This window comes from Carassius auratus, chromosome 28 (assembly GCF_003368295.1).
Source record: "Carassius auratus strain Wakin chromosome 28, ASM336829v1, whole genome shotgun sequence".
NCBI classification, from domain to species: Eukaryota; Metazoa; Chordata; class Actinopteri; order Cypriniformes; family Cyprinidae; genus Carassius; species Carassius auratus.
The window spans coordinates 432,877-454,759 of NC_039270.1; the positions used below are offsets into that span (position 1 = coordinate 432,877).

General features: G+C 36.1%; 1 long non-coding RNA gene across 1 annotated transcript; it reads right to left on the reverse strand.

The window, feature by feature from the left end:
* Positions 1-13,738: 13,738 nt before the first annotated feature.
* Positions 13,739-16,173, reverse strand: LOC113046554 (uncharacterized). Its single transcript, XR_003276117.1, has 5 exons — positions 16,039-16,173; positions 14,222-14,293; positions 14,052-14,138; positions 13,895-13,942; positions 13,739-13,805 (listed from the first exon to the last, which is right to left on the reverse strand). It is a non-coding gene; the product is annotated as an uncharacterized LOC113046554 (long non-coding RNA).
* Positions 16,174-21,883: the final 5,710 nt, after the last annotated feature.

Here is a 21,883-nt window from a genome sequence, read left to right on the forward strand (position 1 = left end):
ATTAGAACTTATTCATAGGTTAAGTGTGTTAATGTAGAAGGAAAATTCTAGTAAAGAGGATGAGGTAGAAATGAGCACATGTCATTTGCAAATTGAAAATATGTACACAGAGATTACTAAGGGTGCTTTTATACGCCCTAGAGCAAAATGGATCAAGAAGGGCGAAAGAAACATGAATTACTTTTTTTGCTCTTGAAAAAAGAAATCGTAAAAAGACATCTCTCTCGGCCTTAAACATTAATAATGTGTTATATGTACAGATCCAGGAATGATTTCAACCTTTGTACTCTTTTTATAGAAAATTGTACACTTTTCAATTCTCTCAAGAAAAATCTGACGACTTTATTTTGAGTATTCATGATGAGATTTCTGGTATTAAGGATGACTTTAAGCAACTTTGTGATTCTGATATCTCTATAGTTGAAATGGAGGATGCACTGAAATCTATGAAGAGGGGAAAATCTCCTGGTACTGATAGCTTATCTGTTGAATTTTATTTACATTTTTGGGACATCTTAAAGCAACCTCTACATAGGTTGTTTAAAGACTGCATTAAAAAAGGAGAGATAACTCCCTCAGTGAAGCAGGGTCTTATTTACTTGATCCCCAAAACTGATAAAGACCCACTTTTAATTGTAAACTGGAGACCTATATCACTTTTAAATGTTGATTATAAATTACTTGCTTTAATTTTGGCAGTTCGTTTAAAATCTGGCCTTAATAGTATAATTGGTGAAACACAAAATGGATTTATGAAAAATAGGCATATTAGCTCTAACATAAAATTAGTTCTTGATCTTATTGATTATTCAGAGAATAATGATTAAGAAGCTATTATAATATTCTTGAATTTTTATAAAGCATTAGATTCCTTAGAACACACATTTCTGCTTAAATCTCTTAGTCTTTTTGGTTTTGGATGTACTTTTATCAACATGGTGAGCATGCTTTATAATGACATTAAATCTTAAGTTTTGGTTGGTTTTCAAACTACTAAACGCTTTAATTGGGATAGGAGTGCGCCAAGGTTGCCCCATTTCCCCATTTATTTATTTTGTTAGCTGTTGAACTTTTATCAATTGTTATTTTACAAAATCCCAGTTTAGAAGGTATTTCTATTTTTGGTAAAGAATTAAAAATTTCTCAACTAGCTGATGATACAACTATATTTCTCAAAGACCAAAGTCAAATTCCCCTGTGTATCAATATTATTAATTCTTTTTCTGAAGCTTTAGGCTTATATTTAAATGTATCAAAGTGTGAACTATTCTGTCTGTATAACACTCAACAACCTTCGATGCACCATATACCTGTAAAAACTGTATTAAGTACCTGGGGATTTTCCTTACTAAAGATAGATTGCTTCGCCAACAACTTAATTTTTCACATAAAATAAACAACAAAAAAACAAGAACCATCTTTAATTGTTGGCTACAACGAGATCTATCAATCTATGGAAGAGAACTTATTTCTAAAGCAGAGGGTTTGTGATGATATTGACAAAATCTTATTGAATTTTATTTGGAAGAACAGATCTCACAAAGTTAGGAAGTCTGTTTTGTCTAATAGATGTTCTGAGGGCGGACTGGAAGTTTTACATTTTAAAGAATTAGTCAGCTCTTTTAGAATTAGTTGGTTAAAAAAATGTCTTTGCGGTAATGGTTCAATTTGGTACTATATCCCCAATGCCATATTTCATATATTAGGAAGTTTAGAGTTTCTTTTAAAATGTAATTTCACCCTTTCTAAATTACCGATTTCTCTCTCCAAAATTCACAAACAAGTTTTACTTGCTTGGAAATTGTGTTATGTGCACAATTTTTCTCCCTACAAAGAAATTCTATAGAATAATTTGAACATTTTAATCCGAAACAAATCATTTTTTATGGATAAGTGGTATGATAGAGGTATTGTTTTTGGTTTGGATTTATTTAAAAATGATGGCAGTATACTGGAATATGAAGAATTTATGGCTTTGTATAATTTTCCTCTGCCTGCTAGAACTTTCAATTCTGTAATCAAAGCTTCGTCTCCGTTATGTGCATTTATTTAAAAAACATCTTTTCTTCAATGAGAGAAAATCAATTATGCCCAAACTTTTATTGGGTGGAGTTAGCCTTATTGATAAAAAATGTAGGTCTAATAGTAAACTTATAAAGTTATTGTTACATTACACAGTTTACACATCCCCTCGATGTAAATTTTTCTGGAATAATTATTTTGACAGTATTCACTGGAAGAAGGCGTGGTTACTCCCTGAGAAATATTGCATGTCCAATAAAATTAGAGAGGTACACTTTAAGATTCTTCATAATGTTTACCCAACCAACTCACAAATAGCCTCTTTTGTTGATCTCTCTGACCTGTGTGTATTTTGCAAAGTTGAGGAAGAAACTTTGCTTCATTTATTCTACCACTGTAATCAGGTTAAGCCTCTTTGGGAGAGCTTGGGTTATCTTTCTCACTTTATAAACTATGATTTAAAATTTTTCTGGGAGAGACTATCCCAGATAGCACAGGTACGTCGCGGGGACGTCTGTGCGATGTATGCTTTTGCATCTGAGAGACGTCGTTTTTAGGGCGTTTGCTGTCGTTTATGTTATTATTATTATTATTATTTTAATCCTGAACCAAACAAACAAACAACAAAAAAAGCAACAAAAAGGCAAGTTGACTAACAAGGCATTCTCCCTGGGGCCAAGCGGAGATAATCCTTAATGTGTTTTTCAGACTCTGCTTCAGTTGGCGACGGAAGCACGGGATTCTTCATAGCTGCTCCTGCATGTTAAAAGGTAAAACTTAAATAAGTTCAACAAATAAAACTTTTTTCACTTATTGTTTAATTAAATCCTCAAAATCTGTTTTTTTTTTAACTGGGCTCTTATGAATTTAGACAATGATAAGCAAACTATAAAAAATGATTGCAAAATCCGTCCTTCCCTACACTGTAAAAAATTTGGAGTGGGATTTACTTGAAAAAAGCTTGGAAAGTTTTTTCACTCAGGAAAGGCTAGAAAATTTACAAACATTTGCCAAGTAAAAGCCTAAACATAATTATTATTAGGTTTAATTGGACATTTTTAAGTTAAGTTTACTTGTGAATTCTTAGTTAATTTTATTGAGTCTTTGTTTGTAAATATTACTTAAGTAATGTTTATAAATATATTATAATTTATTGCATTTTTTTTTTTACACAAGAGGCCTAGTTATCTTTTTTTAGTTATCCTGAGTAACCTTTACTTTAAATATTCTTTAAAAATTACATAACATAATTTGTGATGTATTACAACTGATGTCTTCAATAAAAAAAACACTGACAGACATTTTATTTCCTTTAGTACTTTTTTTAAACTCGTGAAAAACAGTTCAACAGAAAAAATGATAAAACAAATGGACAAACAGTCCATGTACAGTACAAACCTTGCTCATATTTACCTTAACAAATCTTTTGAGGACATTCTCACTTGCAAAACAATGAGCAAATACAAAATGTTTGAGTGGCAAACAAAATGGCCAGACTTACATTAGTATATTTCTCTGCAAAGAGCTAACCTTTGGAGTAAATTTCAAAGCATCCAGTCCAAGAAAGATTTTCTGAAACACTTCAAATGTGTTTCTCAGCTTTGAAGGATAGCTTAAGTTCAGGGAATAAATGAAGCCCATAAGCAGAAGGCAGGCATTTGTGAGATTCTTGCATCCCGAGAGTTCCCTCAATGAAAATGATGATGTCAGCTATGTTGTCATATTCCTCTCCTGCAGTGCTGCCCAGTACGATGATCTTCATCAAATGATTGGTGAAGCTATCTTCAATCATATCTCTTCTGACATCCTGTCAAATACACAAATGAGTGAAAAAGTGGTTACAATTCTGAACAGTAAGTTGTATGCTCTCTTTAATTTTATTTGATAAGTGCCCGACACAGAGGTTAAATCTGTTATTAAATGAAGAATGAAAAAATTATGAACTGAAGAACTGTCTGCAAGACACTTAAAAAACTACTTGCAAAGCTACAGTACTGTAAAAGGTTTTAGGCACTTGAATAAATATTCTGTAAAGTGGGGATGCCTTTAAAATTTTTTCATAAATTAATTTTCATTTACCTTCTATTGACTAAATCAATATTTGGTGTGATCACCCTTTGCACTTAAAGAGTTCACCCAAAAATAAAAATTCTGTCATTAATTCCTCCCCCTCATGTTGTTCCACACCCATAAGACCATTGTTCATCTTCAGAACACAAATTAAAATATTTTTGGTGAAATCAAATGGCTTCTGATACACACATAGGCAACAGTGCCATTGCACCTTTTGAGGTCCAGAAAGGTAGTAAAAACATTGTTCAAACAGAGAACGTGACTACAGTGGTTCAACCTTAATGTTGTGAAGCGACGAGAATAAAACGAGAGCAAAAACTAAACTATAAATAACGACCAGTATTGGCAGTGTTTGCCGAAGCTGAACATGTGAGCACCAGGATGCCCACACGATGGGTGTGATTCTGACACAGGAGCCCGCCAATAAAATGAGCCACCTTTAGGATGTAAACACGAAAGCCACTACGTTCACTACGTCATCTGCATATGACAACAGTTCAAATTGTTGAATAAAGTCATTATTTTTTGTTTTGTTTTTGCGCACAAAAAGTATTCTTGTCGCTTCACAAAATTAAGGTTGAACGACTGCAGTCACATTCTCTATTTTAACAATGTTTTTACTACCTTTCTGGACCTCAAAAGGTGCAATGTCGTTGCTGCCTATGTGTGGATCAGAAGCCATTTGATTTCACCAAAAATGTCTTAATTTGTGTTCTGAAGATGAAGAAAGGTCTTATGGGTTTGAAATGGGATGAGGGTGAGTAATAAATGACACAAACTTCATTTTTGTGTGAACTAACCGTTTAAAGCAGATACACTTGATATAGTAACTTTGCATGTATGTTTTTTAAGCATTTTGTAGATATTGTCACAGACACAGATTTAGTTGTCTCAATTTTATCTCTTTCTTTGTGTTATAATAGACAGACTCAATGAAATGTCAGATCAGAACATCTGTGGAGCACCAACTGTATGACTCCCTGTGCATACAAAAATCTCACTTGAATATTAGAAATAATGGCTAAATGAATGTTTAGGAATGTAAACTGATATTTCATGACAAACTACAGCAAAAAGTAAAACACATTTTTTAGGATGAAAATACTAATGTGCCTTAGACTTTTGCAGTACTGTACACATACGAAGACAAAACTTTAAAATTTATCTATTAATGTACCTGGTAGGCTTCAATTAGGTCCTCAGGTGATTCTCCCAGGTAGGAAAGCAGGCACCGAATCACAGCATCTCTCTTTTCTTCCACTTGCTGTTAAAACAAAAGAAAATTGCAGTGAACATTAACAGTGTACAACAACAACAAAAAAATCTATAAAGTCAGGAAGCAGCAGGATATCAAATATATAATATACATTTACCTGGCAGACTGAATATAGCACACTTCTGATTTTTATGCCTGCACCCCCACCCTTCATTTTAAACAAATCAAGGAGCTTTGGAGTGTAGAGGTCCAGTTTTTGCAGAAAGGTTGGCTCCAGGGGAACTGTGGTTATCCTTCTGAACTCATTCTAAATCTAGGAAAAAGAAAAGAAAATGTAACGTAAGATTTAGTAATCAAATAAACACTTTTTGCCAAACGCGCACACACACACACACACACACACACACCATGGTATACTAATGAAATTAAAATATTTTATTGTTTTTAATTAATGGATTAAGCATTCCAAAAGTTATAAATACCTACATATTACCATCACGGAAGTAAGAGAAGAAGAGGTTTACCTCAGATTCACAAAAAAGAGCCGGCCATCTCTCCTTGAACTCTTTGACAGCAGGGCAGTGATTAATGATTTCTAATCTTCGATAGGAGAATGTCTTCTCCATTTTCTCACCAATTACCTTTTTGTTGTTTTTCTTCTGAATTTCTTTAAGAAGATCAACTCTCTCCTTCTCTAGAGTTTCCTCAGTTTCCCCAAATGGTAATGGGGGCAAGTAGTTTACTTCAGCCTTCTTGGGTTGTTTTGTACCTTTGGGGCAAGACTTTTCATCTGTCTTCTTTTTTTTCAAAGAGTTGACCTCCAGCTCTGGGCAGGAAAGCTGACTGCCTCTTAATTTTGCGCGATAATTGCCCATCTTATATTTAATCCTCTGTTGCCACCCATACTGTCCATTAAAGGACCCTTGCTCTTTGAGGCATGGGTACTTTTCAATCAACATCTCGACTACGTTCATAATCTGGACACCTGTTGGGTATGCAGTGAAACTAAATATTGTCAAGGACCCTTTTCGTTACTTTTGGGTTGTTCAAAAGGGTGCCATCCTTTTGGTAGGCTTTGTTTCCTTCTGAAAGCAAGAGCTCTGTATCAAATGGAAAAGTTGGTATTTTAAACTTTGCTGGCCATCCTTGAGAACGGCATGGTGTGGAACTCTCAGGTGAAGATAGCAGAACAGTGTCTTGGGAACTGGTGGATCTGGAGTCTACAGAAAGGAATGAGGTCTCCTTTTCAGAAGGACATAGCGCAACGGTGTCCTGAGAACTGCATGATATGGCATCAGACTCATTTTGTAGTATTGGTTCTTCCACAGCACTCAGATTCAGGGTGATGGGTTCAGTTTGTACCACTCTTAAAGTACATTTATCCTGTACATCATCGACTGAGCTCAAGGTAAAAAACTGACCCCCAAAATCCAAGTCTTCATACATCAAAGTAAAGCAGTCTGGAATATTAAATGTTTCTTTGATTACACATTTTAGGTCCTGAAGAGTACTGGGGATGCCTGAGGGCAGAACCAATTTGCGAATGTCATTCTCTTCAAAAACAATTCGCAGCTTTGCTGGGGTACACATCTGCAACAGAAAAAAAGCAATTAAAACAATTAATCCTGATTAAAAATATGTACACTACAGCATTAACTTTGATAACCATGCACCTAAAAAGAGGGGCAAATAAAGTGCTTTAAGGTAGTCAGTCGTCTTCCTGCAACACTGTAAGCAGCCAGGGGATAGTAGTCAATCATTTCTCTTTTTTCAAGTAACTGAATGTGGGCTGTGTGTTCCAACTCATAGCTCCTAAGGTGCTCGTTGTACCATGTGCTTAGTAGTCTCACAACAAACACCAGTTCATTACAAACCAAGATAGACTGTAACACCTCACAAAAATCTGGCAAGTCTGCAGTGAAACCATGACATAGCAACATTCCAGGTTTATAGTTGGTGCCTAATAAGCACACATTATTTGCAATGTGTACCATTGTGACACGTGGATACCTAGCTTGCACCAAATCTTTTATGTCATCCTTTAGGACATCCACAGAGACTTGTGAAGTTGTTGTGACTGAAAGTGATGACTGGATCACATTTGATTCATGGAGATGCAATGCAATCATGAGCTGGTGTTTTTTTGCAAGGGACATCAGTATGTTCCTGAAACAGCCTGTTTGTCTGACAGCTTTTTTGAAAAAGCCATGTTTGGCTTCAAATCTCATGGTCCACAAGGCTGCGAGTGGACCAAATTCCTGAATGAGTTCAGGATAGTGCTCAAGAAAGTGGTGTTTGGGAAGAAGCTTTTCTTGAGGAAAAACTTCCAGAAATCTGTGTCGGTGCTCAGAAATTAAAGAGTCAAGATAGCAAATGCTCTGCTCTGTATGAACTGGGGACATCACAAGTTCCAAAATGTCTTTTAAGGTCATTAACATCTGCCACACTTCATCATCCTCAGGTACTTTCAAGCCTATCATGAGAGGCAACAGGCGCAACATGCACCAATTTTCATGTGCATTACCTCCTACAGATCTTTTTGTGGAAAAATGAGCAGGTATCAAATGTGGACGGTTTGTTTGGTCACTCCACTTGTAAGGAAACTGTTGAATGCAATTATTGAGCTCCTCGAGAGAAAAATATTTCTTCTTGATAAAGGCTAGAAATGACAATGCCAGTTCCACTGGAACAAGACCTTCAAGAAGGTCATGTAATGCATCTGGTAGATAACCAGATGTTACATGAAAATTATCAAGTTTTTCAGACAGTGGGCACTGTTTTTTCACACCATAGCAAGGTGTGGAAGTAGGACTTGACAAAGCTGCCTCAACATGCAGAGAGTGCTGCTCTTTAACTCTCCTCTGAAAAAGTCCAGATCTTACTTCTGTGGTTTGAAACTGTGACCTGTCTGCAAGACAAAATCGACAGACATGAGACCCTGTGAAGTTTTCAATGAATCCTCCCACAGAATGTGCTCCCAAATTATCAGCAACCACGCTCACCACAGTGCCTTTCATGACTTTTCCTAAACTTGGAATAAAAATACCGTCTCTTTCCAGGCTTTGAAGATCGGTTAACAGTGGCTCTAGAACTTTCTGAAATCCAAATCTCTTTGTGTCATCTGCCTTACAAAGAATGGCTAAATTAATAGATGCCAATGTTGACCGTGCATGTGCTGGAAAGTTTCCTAACACCCAGTAGACAGCCATGACTTTGTGTATCTTGCGAGAAGTTCCCAAGGGATTGCACACTTCGAAGTCATCTATATACAGAATAAGACTTAATCTCTCGTCATCTCCTGCAAAAAATTCATTTGCATGAAAGTGAGATCCGTCATGGAAGGACTGGTAACGTGATGCACATCTAGTATTTTTTTGAGTGACTAGGTCCTTTTCTTCAATATTGTTCAAGACTTGCGACAAAGACTGGAGTATCGGAACATACTGGAATGTTCTGTTGTCTTTATTTTCCAGTATGTATTCTACTGGTTCAACAACTGAAAAATGTGCTTTCATAAATTCTCTCCTCTTATATGCTGTTGAAAAAGGTCCATCTTTCCCTAAAGCTGAACTGACAGGGTTTGATTCACACAGATTTTTCACCAAATCTGAGATAATTTTTGGATCCATGTGACAGTTATGGCTCTTTAAAGTGGACTCAACAACATCTTTCAGAACTGGAGCAGATGCAGAAGAAGATATGAACTGAAGCTCATCTACAATTTGATCAATGCACCTGTTTGACACATTGAAATTACTTTCCAACTTAAGGAAAAGCTGACCAAACTTTTTCCTTATAAGATCAGACAAATTATCTTGTGCTTCAACCAAAGTTTCATCCAGTTCTGTGTCATCCTCAGAAACCTCTAAATCATTTTGTAAAACAGTGGGATTTGGGTAATTTTTCAAGACTTCCATTTTAAAATCTTCGAGGGAGTGTTTACTGTGTTTCCTGTGTTTATGCGTAGCAAAGGTTGAATAAATGCTTGTGCTGAAGTTGCAGTTTTTGAATACACAACTCACAACCTCGTACCTCCTCAGATGGTTGCTAAGGTGCTCAAAATATTGCTTCTCTGAAGAGAAAGACAATGAATTGCAAAGAAGACAACTAAATGAAAACACCTCTGTTGGTTTGTCCGATTCTGTGTGGTGTCGGGACAAATGTATTTGAAGAGCATTAAATGTTTTAAATAAACAAGGGCAATCAGCATAAAGACAAGGGATTGATGACTGACAGCCAGAATTTCCGTGTTTGAGCCGTAAATGTTTTAAAAGTTGTAGTCTTTTTTTTGACTCAAAGCTGCATTTTTTACACAACCACCTCATGCTGTGGCACCTAAATGAAAGACGTGCAAACACACACACACACCAATTTAGAAGATGGTCCAGAATAACTTACAGTTTTAATTTTGATTTACATTTTAACCAAATGAAAATGTTACACAAATACCTTTTTAAGATTGAATTATGTAATATTAAAAAGAATATGAAATCAGAAGTGCTGCTGGACCAATGTTTACATCTTGTGTGATTTTATATATATTGCTGTAAGAAGTATTGCCAACTTACCTTGCATGAAATTGAATGTTGAGTGTAATCTGTGGAACATATGTAAGAAATGTTAATGTCAGACAATTTTTATTTTTTACCAAATTTGAATAAATCTATTTATGTTTTTATTTTAAATTTGAACAGTTAAAAACTTCGTTCAAGTATCAAAAATAAATGTTCGCAAGATCATCTGGTAGAGCCTGAACACATAACGTTACACTGCATCACTATTGTAGGTTCAATAGAACATATATACGCATTTACTTCAAATGTTTATCGACTTTATCGATACGAAAAAACAGTGTAACTTAGTTGATGTGGATTATTGGGGGATTAACGTTAGCCATTTTCTCTATCATGTTTAAAGTTAATGGCCTAACGTTACCCGCGGCCGCGGGGCTCGGGTATCATTCTGGGTTCGTAATATGCATTCCGAGGATGTAACGTTACATGTCCAATTTCTAATTAGGAAACTTGAATTTATAATTCAGATAGCACGTCAGGGCACAATTATTCACACAGATGGATAAACACACGCCTGTGGGTTCCACTGCCATTTGTCGAAGCGTCGATTCTCATTGGGCAAAGTTCACTGACCATTAAACATATGCGTAGATTACATGTAAAATACAAGACAATTGTTTTCGACACAGATGCATTTTGCTAATAACGAATGTTTGTGCAAATCGGTTCTTTAGCAAACTTAACTCTGTCAAGTTGACGCCTTAACTCTTTAGCCACCAGACTGCAGACAGATAATAGCTCTATAATTTTCAGCAAACGTAGCTAAATTGACCAATAAACAAATATTTAATAAACTTACCGTGTATAATCACATCAGTCTTTGAGACGAATATCCGTTGCACTCCTCTGCCTCTGCACGCCACATCGCAACCAAGAACGCATGCACATAGATTGCCTGGCTTCTTTGAATAAGTTTTACTTGGTTGTCATTTTTTTTTGCACTAATTCATTAATGACAAAACACTAAGTACATATTACTTAGGTCGTTCCATTTTAATTTACCTATGTATTTAAGCACAATAAATTAAAACTAAACCTCAAGTAGCTTATTGAATTAAACGTGACATTTTGAAGTAAAAAGACAAAATAGTATTTGTTTGTAAAATTTACTTAAATGATGATATCTTTGTTTACAAATTCAAAAAATCACTTTTTACAGTGTAAAGCTATAATGTCTGTATCAGTATCAATTAAATTATTCATTATTCTATTAGTCATGTAAGATAAATGCATGCCGATCCAAACAAATCCATTTAAGAATTATGCATTAACTGCGCAAAATAATGTAAAATAAGACATTTATTTAGTCTTATGTCTGTTTAATTGTTCATATGATCCCGATGCGAGTTACTAGCTGAGAATGATTAGCCTGCCTTAATATTATCTAATTAATATAGATATGCAGTTAATGTTTGTCTACTGTTTTTAATGCCACTCAGCGTGATGTAGGTTAATATAACATACAAGTAGAACGTTTCATGTCTGTGCTTTCTATTTGATTGGTCACTGTTCATTTCCAGTGGTGCTGAAATTCTGCTTCAGTCATAAAAACTTTAAACTGGTACCGGTTTCAGGTTCTTTTAGAGTGACTCCCAGATTAGTGGAGACACAGCCTGATTTGAATATTAATACTTTTATATTAAGTCTACTTCGAAAACTGGGCTGGTCAGATTCAAGGAATCGACTCTTTTGGAGTCGACTCCTCATCAGTACTGCGCATGTGCTTACAAATCATCACATCGACGCGCACGTGGAAGTGATCGCCGCGGGAAAACTGAGGTACGTAGCTAGATTCATTGTCATTAATATGTGTGGTGTATGTTTGATTTTATATAAAGTAAATTAAACAGATAAGTATTAGCTTAATATTGACGGATAGGTGTTTCTGTGGTTTAGTCAAGTGGCGGTAACAGCTGATTTTGTGGTTCATCAACAGTTCTTCGTCACTTAGCCTAATTGTTAATCGTAAAACAAAAGTTAACATTTCTAAAACGCTCTTGTGAGTATGAAACCGCGTTTTACACTGTTAAAACCGCATGTATCTGCTGGTAGGCACATGCATAATATATATTATGTTTTGTAGGCCTAATAATCTGTATGAAAAGCTCATGAGGGGTAATCATGCTTTAACGAACAACGTATGATTTTAATAATGCATTGATGCATGCATTGATTCATGCTGAAATTAACATTAAGATTAATAAATTATGTAGAAGTATTGTTAATTTTTAGTTTATGTTAACTAATGTTAACTAATGAACCTTAATTTAAAGTGTTCCCCGTACACTGTACATTGAAAAACATTTTGGACGTAATTTACCTATTAGGAGTGCTCCTATGTTTGTTTTCCTGATCCCTCGCTTTTCTCCCCTACCACACCAGTTTAGCTGTTTGGCTACAGGACCAAACACCTTGGAGCATATTCTCCATATTGTTTTCTTCAGTGTGTGTCCTCCACTGATGGATAACCTGTTCACCTTAAAAATAAAAACACATTTCAAAACATTATAGACAATGCCCAAACATTATGGTCCTGTTTCACAGACCGAGCTGAGTAGTTACTCACAAATTGTAATCTGTTACTGATTCCAAATTACATGAGAAAATTGTAGTTAGCAATGAAATCCATTACATTACACGTTTTAAATAATGTAATCAGATGAGTTTGGTCAAAAGTAATCTAAAAGTAGTCTATCAAATTTAAATAGGATAATCAAAGTACCATATGACATAAAAATACAAAGAGTAAGTAAATATATTTTAATTGTTGTTATTTATAGCATGAAATGCATTAAATAATATATTATGTCAAGTTTTCTCAAACTGGTGTTTGTGAATGAACTGTAGGAGGCTTGTGAGTTCAATTAATGAGAAGCTAATAATTATTTAAATCACAAAAAGATTTTAAATTAAAATAAAGCATTAAAAAAAAAAAAAGTTTAATTTGTTTACCTGCATGTCATGTGACCATAACCAGTGTCGCAGAACCAAAGAACATAGAAATGTGACACTTAATTATTAAAAATATATAGATTTTAAAATCTCATGAGTACTTTTATGTAAATATATTAGGTGATCAGACGACAAAAAAAAAAAAGTTTGTAAAAATCAATGTGTTGATGCTGATGCTATGTTCTTAAACATTAAATTATTTTGAATCCAGTGATCAAACGCTGCCACCTGACTAACGACGGGTCTCTGTGTGAATATCCACAAAACCTGAAGACTTTCTGAATGTATATAAGCAGCCTTCTATTTTAGAAAGGAAAATAAAAAAGAGAAATTAGGGGGGGGGGGGGGGGGTAGAATAATCTATTACTATATTGTAAATATTTAATCATGTAATCCATAAAAAGTAACTGTAGTCTGATTATGAGTTTTATAAAATGTAATTTTATATAATTACAAGTTCTTTATTTACTAGAATCTGTTTATGTAATCCAGATTACATGTAATCAGTTACTACTGAGCTCAGAACAGGGATTAGTTTAAATCAGGACTATGGGTCCTAGTTTTGCTTTTATAAAAATGCTGCATGTGTGCATCTTGAGATGAAACAATGGCACTGACATATTGTACGAAATGTTATTGCAAGTTATTTTGAGTTAAGACAGCTCACACATGCATTTTAGTCTGGGACTAGCCTTAAGCCTGGTCTGTGAAACTGGGTATATAATAGATATTATTTACTTCATTGCAACTGTTAAACCTTCAAATGTCAATGATTTTTACCATCTTTTGCATCATTACTTTCTCTGATAATTTTCTTTCCAGTTTGTCTAGTTCCTCCATGGTTGTGAGAGGAAAGACCTCATCCTCGCTGTCCACCACTGGAGCACTGGAACGGTTGTTTACTGAAGTCAGATGATTGATCTTCATGTCCAGTTCATTAAGTGCCTCCAGAATTGTCCTCTCAACAGCTGCAACACAGTAAGTTTATCTGGGAGAGTATTTTAATTAAACTATAAGATGTATAATTTTACAAATGTAGCACTTCAATTTAACGTACGTGTACATTGATTAGTGATGCAGCTCCATCGTCTCACACCAGAAGCACCTGCAAGCACATAAAGCTCTTAAATGTGATTAAACTAACACGTCATGAAAAATTGAGTTTCTGAAGATATGGCTACATGCTTAAAGCCTTAGACTGATGATACACATACTTTTTGAGCAACGATGCTGTCAACAGGCAAAAATATTTGTTCTTGGCTGGTGGGTACTTGAGGAACTCTGTTCAGAGATTGTGTTCTCTGATGGATTGTACAGAAAATGTTATGTTAATAAACCTAGTGTTATTAATTTGCAGTGTATGTGTTTATGAATGTTCTTTTACCTTGAAAGTTAGATGGGTGTTCACCCCAAGCATCTTCTTGCTCATTTTCATTGGACAAGCTCACTGGAACAGCTGGAGTTAAGAAAGGTGAAGTTGGTAAGTTGTATTTGCTACATTGACAGTGCATGACACTGATACAATATGGGCTAGATTTACTAACAGCTTGCACCAGCACAAACCTTCTTTTGGTGTTAAAATAGTACTGTCAGGATTTACTAAAGAGGCGCAGTAAAGAATTAGTGCTGAAAAAGATGTGGACAGTTGTTTTTGCGTTTAACCTTGAATATGCATTTGTAGTAGTTTTCCTTTGAGACACAAAATTTATGGGAGGTGAGTATTAAGATGAATAACGCAATGATTTAATAACATTTGTGCTCTTCAAATTATTTGTATTTGCTATATTTTTAATGCCCAAAAAAGGCACTTCTTAAAGCAGGTGGTAATTTGCGCTGCACTTGGTAGATTGCACTGGTTATTGTGGGAATGATCTGGCTTCGTCTGTTCTGTAAAGTTTGCATTGTCAGTAAATCGCACGCATAATTTTCCCTCCCATCGGCAAATTTATGGAATTGTGCTCTAATGCTAATTTGGCCTGTTTAGTAAATCTGGCTCAAGGGCTCCTAAAGGGGTCATATAATGTGATTTCTATTTTTCCTTTTCTTCAGTGTGTTATGTAGGTATTTGTACATGTATAAGATCTACAGAGTTACAAAGCTTAAAGTCTCCCACTAAAGGATTTATTCTATCTAAAAGATGAGGCTGATCCAGACCATGCTTAATGGCTCATTCAAACACGCCCCTACACATCTAGGTCAAGATGTGGAAATATTTGCGTAATGCCGCCCAAGAATGGCTAAAATGTCAATATGAATGTCAATATGAATGTAAAAATATAAATTTCATCTGACCAAAATTTAATGACATGAGTAGGGATATACCGGTATCAGATTTTCATGTTGCGATTTAATTACTAATGCTTTATCAGAGTATACGGTATTATCACAATATTGAAATTTAGTATAAAAAAATGGTTATAATGAAGTATAACAGGTTTAATAACTTTTTTCGTAAAAAGAAAAAAAAAACTGAATATTTAAATAAAAATACAATAAAGCAATACAGAAAAATATATAAAGTTAAGGTTTTACACAGATTAAAGTGCAAAAGAACTATAAAGACCAATAGGTATTCCGGTTACACTTTATTTTACAGTATGTGTACTAACACGTACTTATAGTGTACTTAAATTGTATTTATCTAAGAAAGTTAGTAATTAGTAAAGCTGGTAATACAGGGTAACTACATGGGGTAGGGTTAGGTTTAGGGGTAGGTTTAGGATTAGTACCTAGTTATTACATAGTTATTGTAATTACTATAATAAGTACATAGTATGTACATGAGGAACAGGACTGTAAAATAAAGTGCTACTGGTATTACTTTACAATAAGAACTCTTTAGTTAAGCTTAGTTACTGCATTAACATTCACAATAAGCAATAGCTACAGAAGTTATTAATCTTTGTTAAAAAGTCTTAGTTCATGTTAGCTCATTAAATGACACAGTCGCAACTTTAGATTTTAACACTGTGTAATTAATGACAGATTTAAAATTTTTGGGTGAACTATCCCTTTAAAAATGTGAATTCCTGGTATCAAAAATCAGTTGTTATGATGAAACTGGCAAATCTGAGATGCAGGATGCTAGTATGTATGTAAGAATCTCTTTAATGTCTTCATTAAGACATTACTAACATGCTGCATGATGTTGTAATTGATCTAAACCCAAATACTGAGTGGTCATTTAAAATATATACTTACAAAGTCAAAGATGTTCTCAAGATGTGGCTCTTAAAAGAGCCGTTGTGGTGTATGTAGCTGCTGTAGACAAAAAAGAAGAACGCATACGAGTGAGATATGTCTGTACACATTAAAATGTTTTCACTTTCATCAGTGGTTATTGATTAATTAGGATGTTATGATGAATCCCCATAACAGTTAACATTTAATGGGTGTTTTGTTTTTAGGATTTTTTATGTTTTATGCTTTAAAATGGCAAGCAAAGAGTTTTTTTGTTTTACAATGTCATGTTTGTATTTTAACCCTTTTTTGGCTAATGTGTAGCACAACTTACATAAATACATTCACTATATTTGTTTTCTTTGACTTCAGTTTTCACATTGTTTGGAGGACAAAATCGGGGAGGGGGCCACACAGTTTGGGCACACATACACAGTTCATCTTTGGGTTTGTTGCTCTGTGCTGTTTAATGTATGGTAGTCAGAACTTTGTTCAGTTTTATTCATTACTGTCAGCTTTCACAGCGATACTGCTTAATGAGCAATTATCTCTATCAAACATGGACCTTAAAGGGATGGTTCACCCAAAAACATTATTCAAATAAATATTGAGACAGTCATGTTCATGAATCTGATTTCAGTGGCACAGCTGTGTAGTATCTAGTACAGAGGTCGTTGACAGTATTGTGTTCATTGTACATGATGTTCACTGCCCAGTATTGTATTATTGTTTACACAGTAAGTTTTCAGTAACATTATTTCCTTATAAAATGCTCTAACATTTTTTTCCTCTTCTTCTCTCCACCAGACACCCTAGGACAACATCCTTAGCACAGATCCACCTATAGCCCTCCATCATTCCCACATCCATCTTGCAACAGTTTCATTAAGTGCAGTCCATAACTAGTTCACAGTCTACACCTTGTCCATTGCAAATGTTATGGATTATTCTAATAGAGATCTTTCTATTATTTTCTTTCAGACAGTTATTATGTACGCTGTTATGTTGTGAATAAAGTCAGCCCCCCCCCACCTCGATGCTTTCAGCAGTTAATAGATTAAAGTGTGTCCTTAATGTTTTATTATTTAAAGATTGTTTTAAAGTTTATTACAGGCTCAGTTTTTTTTTTTCACTAGAAAATAAAGTGGAGTATTAACTGTCATAATCAAGTATGAGACTTTTCAAGTATGTCAGTATCATTAATTCTATGAGCTAATATGAATCAAATTAACATTTATATAGGGTTTTCATCCGAAGGCTTCTTCCTCATTCAGTTAAACATCAAGGGTTTTCTATGCCTTTGTCACCTTTTACTTTCTCATTGGAAATTATGAGCATCATTATTTGGAAGAAAATAAGAATATGAAAATGGCTTTGATTTCGATGTATTGAATGGAATCAAAGAACCACACAAACCTTTGACCTTCACACAGACATTGTATAAATTAAAGTGTTATTCAAATTATCAAGCTTGTAATGTTTGTGTTTGTGTTTGTTAACTATGTGCTCTCGAATTGTAGTTTTGTTTTGTTTATTTGATTGAATGATGGAACAACTGTGATTGATTGTTAATGTGGGTGTGTACCTGTAATGTTTCAATAAAAATCACCTTGAGTGAGCGCAGCTGTTGCTGTGCGTTCGAAGTCAGTCAAGTCGTTGCGTCGACTCTGTTAACAGGTTATGGGCCCAGAGTAAGTCGAGATACACCGCGTTTGTTTGTTTTATAGCGTGCTGAAGTAGCACCATGAGTAACGCGAGAAGATCGTCAGAACATAGCGGTCGCTGGTCGCGGCTTTTGTTTGACGGGGATGAGAGAAATTATGAACTCTGGGAGATAAAGTTTTTGGGCCACCTCCGACTGCAAGGGCTGAAATGGATTATCACTATGAAGCCCGAGGGTGTTGAGACACCGGAGGAAGCTGCCGCAAATTCTGATGCATGCAGAATTGATACAATTCTTGGATGATAAAAGTTTATCGCTGGTGATGCGAGACGCAGCCGATGATGGACGTGCAGCGCTAAAGATTTTGAGAGACTATTATGCAGGTAAAGGAAAACCACGAGTAATAAGCCTGTATACTGAACTGACCTCGCTTCAAAAATCAAGCAGCGAAAGTGTGACTGAATACGTTATTCGAGCGGAAAACGCTATCACGGCATTACGAAATGCTGGAGAGACTTTGAGTGACGGGTTGCTGATAGCTATGGTTTTGAAGGGGCTTCCTGAGACTTTTAAACCGTTTGCCATCCATATAACGCAAGCAGATGAGACGATATCATTTGCCGAATTCAAAACGAAGCTTCGAAGCTACGAGGACATCGAAAAGATGCGTGCCCCAGCCGCTGAGGACAATGTAATGTCAGTGCGGTCGCGACAAAGGACAGCGAGACCCGCCAGCGGAAGTGGAGCTCAACAGGCTGCAGCGGACGTCGTGTGCTACAGGTGTGGTCTGAAAGGACACATATCCCGCGCTTGCCAGCGCAAACTGTGGTGTAGCCACTGCAAAAGCAGTACACACCGCGACTCAACCTGCAGGAGGAGACGGCGTCAGGACGCAACATGGAGAGCCGCTGAGGAAGTGATAGACGAATACGTATTCCTGGTGACGGATGGGGCGGCAGGATCCCAGCCAAGCAGCCAGGGTATCTACACGAGGGGCCTGATGGTCGACTGCGGGGCAACCTCGCATATCGTCACTGATATTGCAAAGTTCAAAAGTTTTGATGATGAGTTCCAGTCCGGGACACATTGCATGGAGTTGGCTAACGGCACGAGGTGTAAAGGAGTGGCAGAGCGCCGAGGTGATGCAGAAGTCTACTTGATGGAAAGCCGAGGACGCCACCTCAAAACTACGCTGAGACGGGCGCTGTACATTCCTTCTTACCCGCAGGATATATTCTCGGTGCAAGCAGCAGCTAACAGCGGAGCGACTGTGACTTTCAAGAAAGGCAAGAACATTCTGATGCACAAAGACGGTACAAAATTTCCTATTCATGTACATGATAGACTATATTATTTGCATACAGTACCAAATGAATGTGATGACCATGTTAAGGGATGCTATGATTTAAAGACATGGCATGAGATATTGGGACACTGTAATTTTGATGATGTTCAGAGGTTAGAAGGTATTGTTGATGGTATGAAAATTAAGGGTCCAATAAATAAACCCCCATTTTGTGAAGTGTGCACCCAAGGCAAGTTTACGCAAAGTAGAAACAGAAAGCCTGATGTGAGGGCTAAAAGACCTCTAGAGTTAGTGCACAAAGATCTGGCAGGTCCAATCAGCCAGATTCCAGAGAGGGGTATAAATATGTCCTGTCATTCACTGATGATTTTTCCAGTGCAGTGTTTATATATGCCCTTAAGAATAAAAGTGACACACTACAAGCCACAGAGAGGTTTCTAGCAGATATGGCCCCATATGGTAAAATTCAACGCCTTAGATCTGATAATGGCACTGAGTTTACTGCAAAGCATTACAAAACACTGTTGATTAAGAATGGTATTAGACATGAGACTTCTGCACCTTATTCTCCCCATCAAAATGGTACAGCAGAGCGAAATTGGTGCACACTTTTTGACATGGCACGATGCATGTTGATAGAGAGTGGATTACCTAAAGGTTTATGGCCTTACGCAGTGCAGACAGCAGCCATAACTAGAAACAGATGTTTTAACAAATGCACCAAACAAACACCAGTTCAGATGTTAACAGAGAGAAGGCCCAATTTATCCAGGATGCAAAAGTTTGGTTCCGAGTGTTTTGTTTATAAACAAGATAAAAGAAAGCTAGATCCAAGATGTGAAAAAGGTGTTTTTATTGGTTATGATAAAAGCAGTCCAGCATACATTATCTATTTCCCTGACAGCAGGAAAGTACAAAAGCACAGGCTAGTCAGGTTTATTTCTAAGACCTGTGTTGAACAGCAGACTCAGACCAGCATTGTAGAGTATGATGATGTTGATGATGATCTGGAGCAGAGGGCCAATAGGATTAGGCAGAATGTGAATGAAAATGCAGTAAGTGACCAGATTCCAGTCGAAGAGGAGGAACTGAGTAGCAGTCCTCAGACCGAGACAGTTGAAGCTATGCCTGAGCCCACAAGGTATCCTTCTAGAGAGAGGAGGAGGCCAGCCTATCTCCATGACTATGTTTCTCAACAGGCATCTGATGAGGAAACTGATCAGGTACAGATTAACATAGATTACTGTTATAGAGTGACATGTAACATACCTGTAACTTTCACAGAAGCTGTAACCTCAGATAGATCAAAAGAGTGGGTTGCTGCGATGGATGAGGAGATGCAGTCACTTATAGAGAATAACACATTTACCCTAAGTAGCTTGCCAGAGGGTAAGACGGTAGTGGGGGGTAGATGGGTTTATGCAATCAAGAACAACATAGATGGATCTTAAAAGTGCAAAGCACGTTATGTGGCAAAAGGATACAGTCAGAAGAGAGGTGTAGATTATGAGGAGACATTTTCCCCTACAGCTAATTTGACGAGTATCAGAGTGATAATGCAAAAAGCAGCACAAGAAAACCTGATTTTGCACCAAATGGATGTTAAAACTGCCTATTTGAATGCACCAATAGACCATGAAATTTACATGGAACAGCCAGAGGGCTATGAGGTGAAATCTGACACAAATGAAAAATTGTTTTGTAAATTGGAAAGATCACTGTATGGATTAAAACAATCTGGCAGAAATTGGAACAAATTGCTGCATGAGTACCTAACCAAAAACCACTTTGAGCAGAATCAAGCTGATCACTGTGTTTACACATGGGAAACGGAAAATGAAAAGGTGATAATTGTAATATGGGTTGATGATTTGTTGATTGCTGCAAGTGATGTAAATGTCCTCAGAAATGTGAAGGACATGATTAAAGAAAGATTCAAAATGAAGGACTTGGGCAAATTAAGGCATTTTTTGGGTATTGATTTTAATCAAAGTGATAACTGTGTGAGAATGTCACAAACAAAATATGTGGGAAAAATATTGAAAAGGTTTAACATGCAGGATTGCAAACCTAGATCGACTCCTTGTGAACAAAAATTAGACTATACTAATGGTGCTGAAAAGATGACTGATGTGAGAAAATATAGAGAGGCAGTTGGAAGCCTTCTTTATCTGACCATTTGTACTAGACCTGATTTAAGTTTTGTGGTATGCAAACTGGCACAGTATTTCACAGAGCCAACTGTTGAGCAATGGGCCACAGTTAAACATGTACTGAGGTATCTTAAAGGTACAATTGACAAAGAGCTGTGTTACAGAAAATGTAATGAGACACTGGGAATAAGAGCATACTGTGATGCAGATTGGGCGGCTAGTAGTGATAGACGTAGTACAACAGGCTATTGTGTAAGTCTAACCAAATGTGGTGCTTTGATTTCATGGAGGACCAAGAAACAGCCCACTGTCGCACTGTCCACTTGTGAGGCAGAATATATATCACTAGCCACAACCTTACAAGAGTGTCTCTATCTTAAACAGCTGTTAAACAATCTTGACAAATGTCAGTACTCCCCACCTAAGGTAAATGAAGATAACCAAGGTACAATAGCTTTAGCAAAAAATCCTGTAAGCAGGCAAAGATGCAAACATGTAGACATCAAGTATCATTTTATTAGGTCTACTGTAAATAATGGTGTAATTATGTTAGAATATTGTCCAACTAATGAGATGGTAGCAGATGTATTGACAAAGCCTGCAACCAAGTGTAAGTTGATGAAGTTTGCTGCATTTATTTTTGGAAAATGATGTTACATATATTAACAATGTGAGAGCAAGTGGGGGTGTTAACTATGTGCTCTCAAATTGTAGTTTTGTTTTTGTTTTGTTTATTTGATTGAA